Genomic DNA, 4,757 nt, shown 5'->3' with positions numbered 1-4,757 from the left:
GTGGGTCCCGGGGCTCGGCGGGCGGCGGCGGCGGCGGCGGGGGAGGGGCGGGTGTCGGCGGGACGCTGGGCCGGCTCGGGTGGCAGGGCGGCCAGACGTCCCGGAGACTGGACGGGCAGTGGGCAGGGCTGACTCCGGAGCCCAGGGCCGGCGAGCCGGGTCTTGCTGTGCGGATCCTCGCGACGGTGCTACGGGGGGCATCTGAATGGAGACTCTGGGGGGCTCCTCGGTGCCGAGGTTCCGACAAGCTCAGAAGCGGCCCTGGGGTGCCTGCCGGCTTACCCTTCAGTCCAAAAGGCTGGGAGGATTCTTTTAAGGACAATAAAGGCCTACTTAGCCTTAGCACGGAAGGGAAGCGACACATCTTACTGCATTTAATTGCTGTGGAACCATCCGACTGCTAGTTAAAGGATCCTTGGGCTGTGAGAAGCTGTGGGGGCGTTCAGGTGCTTTTTCTTGAGTGTTTCAATATTTAAACTTGACAGTAGTTGGATTTTGTGGCGTGTCAGTGTCAGAAGCGGTGAGGTTTGAGATAATGGAATGGGGTTACAAGACGATGAAACAGTATCTTGTGTGGAAAAAAAATAGAAGTAGTCATATGAAGAAAAATGAGGAATACACCCTCTCCCCCGCTGGGGCGTGATTACTTCATAGCAGCAGAAGTGTAAGTTGTAGAGAACACTGCAGTTCACAGTTAAGAATGTCACCATAGGTGAAAATTGTATCCATTTGGTTTGAGCATCAGCGTGTTCTGTGGCGTGAATGTTAAATGCCATTGTTTCCATTAAAAAAAGAAATCTAACTTTTCAGTTACTCTTTTTTGTTACTGAACGTTGACTTGCAGTCATTCCTAGCATAGATACTGCATTTGATCAGAGAAATAGCATGCCTAAATTGTAAGTTGTAATGAAAGTGATTTGAGTAAAAGTTATAATTACACCTAGGAAAAATTTATTGCTGTTCCTCAGATGTAAATGTCTGGAGATGTATAACATTTGCTTCAACGGTCATAAAATTCTGCTCATGTACACCAGGCCAAGGAAACAAGGCTTCATACTCTGACCATTTACTGTGTATCCTTGGTCAAGATACTAGGTAATTCTGTAATTACTTGTTTCAATTTTTACATCTTACAGGCTTTGGGATCTTTAAATAATACTTTCACGCCAAGCTACTTATTAACAGAAAAACAGTATATTATCCTACTGCTATAGTGAATTCTCTTTAACATCCACAATTTCCTCTTGGATGGTATTGTATTTTCTTCTTTAAGCATATACCAAGATGTCTTCAGTAACTTATTTGAAAATGTGTTTTCTTTCTCAGGGATGAAGAAAGTGGAGGCGGGGGGGGGGGGGGGGGAAGAAATTTGTATTTTGTTCTTTAGTCTTGTCATTTAGTGGAGTTGTTAAAGTTGTTTAGCTTAGTGACAGCAGTTCTGTAGGAGAGAAAGCCAATGATGATACAGTAATCGGAAGATTCGTAGAACACACAGGCATATTGATAGGTCTCATAACTGGAGTGATCCCAACTCTGTCATTTGTAGTTGTTGTTTCATCAAAATCAGAAACATAATAGTAGTTACAATGAAGTAGTATCAGTTATGCGTAATTAAGTCTGTTTGTCCTTTCTTGTGAGTCTAACCCTGCACTAGGTTCTGCTTGTGAATAAACCTTCATTCTCCAAGTGAAAAGTTGCCTTTTTTTTTTTTTTCTAATAGAAAGGGGAGAAGGAAAAAGGCCCCCAGTGTCTGCTGCCATTTCCTGCAGCTACAAATATGGGTCGCAGATTAAGTCAGGCTGTGTCTTTCTCTCCTACTTCCCATTCTAAGTCACAGCTGGAGAGCAAGGGAAACAGGGCAGGATGTAGTCAAGGATATTTTGTTTTTATGCATCCTGGTTTTCATGTACTTCTAAATAGAATTGGACTTCAATTTTCCACATCAGAGAAATTAAGTTGAGCTTTGAATCTATGAAATTTCATTGCTAACTCTGCTTTTTATAAAATCTTATTACTGGTTTGGTGACTCATCCTTTTTTAACAGACAACTTCTGACAATAAAATCAAACTGTAAATCTTTCTTCAGTTGACAGAATGATTTATTAATAGGTGACTCAGTTATTACAATAATGTATATCCTGGAAGTTGCCCAGAATACCTTCTTAGTTTCATTCCTTGCTGACAGGTCTTTCTGAAGGAATCTGTCTGTGGTGTTTTTAAGTAATAAACTCAGGATGGCCTATCTGAACTGAGATTCCTCAGTGGTTTGGATAGTCAGCATATTAAAACATGGCTTGTGTGGTAAATTCTTCTGTTGCTGCCTATATTGCTCTTTTTCTATGTACTACCTTCTCCTTTGTTGACTGTCTCTCCTGCCATTCTTACTGATTCTTCACATTTCTCTTGGTCGGTTCCATTTTATAGGAGAGTTCTTTGTTAAAAACTAGGGCCAGTTATTCATTCAATAAATATTTTTGAGTACTTATCAACTTCAAGATAAACTGCTAAAATTAACAGCATTGAATGTCTCATCAGACATGCCACAGAAAAGTCTATTCGTTGGTTAAAAGATCCTGAAGTAAAAAATTGTAGTTGGGGTAGACAGATGAGTTAACTGATAACGTGGTGCAGAGGAAGGTCAGACTCCTTCTCCTGGGGTAATTAGGGAAAGCCCCACGTACTAATATATCCCAAGTTAGGTGTTAATAGATGAGAGTAGAAACTTCAAGCAGGAGGGTAACTCCAGCTTCTAAGGGGAAGGGTAGACCAGTTTGGTCTACAGAGTGAGTTCCAGGACAGCCAGGGCTATACAGAGAAACCCTGTCTTGAAAAACCAAAAAAAAAAAAAAAAAAAAAAAAAAGAAAGAAATACTGAGAAGAAGGAAGAGGGCAGTGTGTGTGTGTGTGTGTTTCTGTGTGTGTGTGCGTGCGCGAGTGCATGTTTGTGTGTGAAGAAAGTAGTGGTTCAGGACAAGTGTTTGAGAGGAGAGGAGAATTTGAGGAAGTTTTAAGAAAGCTTTGTAGATCATGTGTAAAGGAGCTGATGACTTTTTCCTAGTAGGCTTACATGAGTCATAAGACTTTAATGTTATTGTGAATAATGACTTTCAGTAAGGATTATTGATAGTCCGTCATTGTTACTAACAACTGTTCTTGTCATTTGGCAATCCTTCCAAATTGTCTGTTTTTGATTATTTAACGTAGAAGGTAAAATTCTTTTTTTTTTTTTTTAAATTCAGAGAACTTCTTTTTTATTATTGAATATTTTCTTTATTTACATTTCTTAGTTTTTTGGTTTTTTTTTTGTTGTTGTTGTTGTTTTTTTTTTTGGTTTTTCGAGACAGGATTTCTCTGTGTAGCCCTGGCTGTCCTGGCACTCATTTTGTAGACCAGGCTGGCCTCGAACTCAGAAATCCGCCTGCCTCTGCCTCCCGAGTGCTGGGATTAAAGGCGTGGGCCACCACGCCCGGCAAAATTCTTAAACGAATTTAATGGAGACAGAACAGTCAGGCTTTGGGAAGGCATTTTGGAAAAGAACAAAGAGCATTTGGTTCCTGAGGAGTTAGTTTATGTGTGTGAAGTTGGGAAAGGAGGTGGGTGATGATACATGAGCCACAGCAAAGGAAAGAAATGATAGGATAATTGTGTGTTAAGGAGAGAAGGAATAGGTTTTTGTTTGTTTGTTTGTTTTTTAAAGTATATGCTAGGCTGGATCTAGTGGGTGGTCTGTAATCTCAGTGACTTTAGAGACCACTGCAGGATTGCTAGTTGAAGACAATATGGGACAACTTAGATTCTTGTCTCAAAATGAAAAGCAAGAAAGACTGAGGTTCTAGCTGAGTGCTTGACTAGTTTAGAGAGGGCACTGAGTTAAATCCCCAGTGTTGCAAGAGGAGGGGAAATGTATAGATTAAAGCTAGGGGTTGTAGCACATACCTGTAATCCCAGCCTTGGGAGGTGGGCAGAATTAGGAGTTCAAGATATACTTGGCTATATTCAAAACCCTAAAAATAAACAAAGCTACCCAACTAGTTGTAGCAGTTTTGAAATTATTGCTTTATATGGAGAATAACCTAGGCCTGGGAATGGACGGCACCCCTCAACTATACGTCTCAGCAGCTGGATTGGGGGGGGGGTGCAAACTACCTATCTCCTGTGTCCCTGCGTTCTCTCATCTCATAGCATGGCTAAGAGAATGATCGTTTCTACTTCAGAAGAAGGTCATTTTGAAGGTTACTTTATGTCTCTACCTAGGGGTAGAGAGAATGAAGACTTACCTTCAATTTGACAAACTACTTAGAAGAATACAGTTCAAAGAATTGTAGCCACTTGGAATTTAAGTGAATTAATAGGAAGGAGGGACCTGGCAGGGTAGTACATACTTGTGATTATGGAATTGGGGTTGCAGAACAGGAAGAATGTGAGTTTGAAGGCAGCTTGAGCTACATGGCGAGGTGTTAAAAAAAGAAGAAAAAATGAGATTGAGGGTCTCTTAGCTTTTCAGAGGTGACTGAAGTCATCCCAGAGAGAGTGGTAGCCAACTACAGTGAGAAAGACTTGAAGTGACTGGAAGGTTATAGTCATGGTGTCTACAAGATTTGTCACCCTCCAACACTCTTCCTCGTGGGTCTATATAGCCTTTTCATGAGTTTGAAAGTTGAAGACAGGCATTTATTGGGTGAGAGGAAACACACACATGGCAGCAGACATACAGAAAGACTTCTCAGAGCAGAGGCGGACTCAGAAAGCCAAATCTC

General features: G+C 41.2%; 1 protein-coding gene across 1 annotated transcript in view; it reads left to right on the top strand.

Moving 5' to 3' along the window:
- The window catches only part of Exoc5 (exocyst complex component 5), a 53,083-nt gene that overhangs the window by 542 nt on the left and 47,784 nt on the right, over positions 1–4,757 (top strand). The gene's annotated exons all lie outside the window — the stretch shown is intronic.

The sequence above is a fragment of the Mus caroli genome, chromosome 14, assembly GCF_900094665.2.
Source record: "Mus caroli chromosome 14, CAROLI_EIJ_v1.1, whole genome shotgun sequence".
Lineage (NCBI taxonomy): Eukaryota > Metazoa > Chordata > Mammalia > Rodentia > Muridae > Mus > Mus caroli.
The sequence above is the reverse complement of the archived record's forward strand: the minus strand, read 5'-3'. Positions and strand labels throughout refer to the sequence as shown.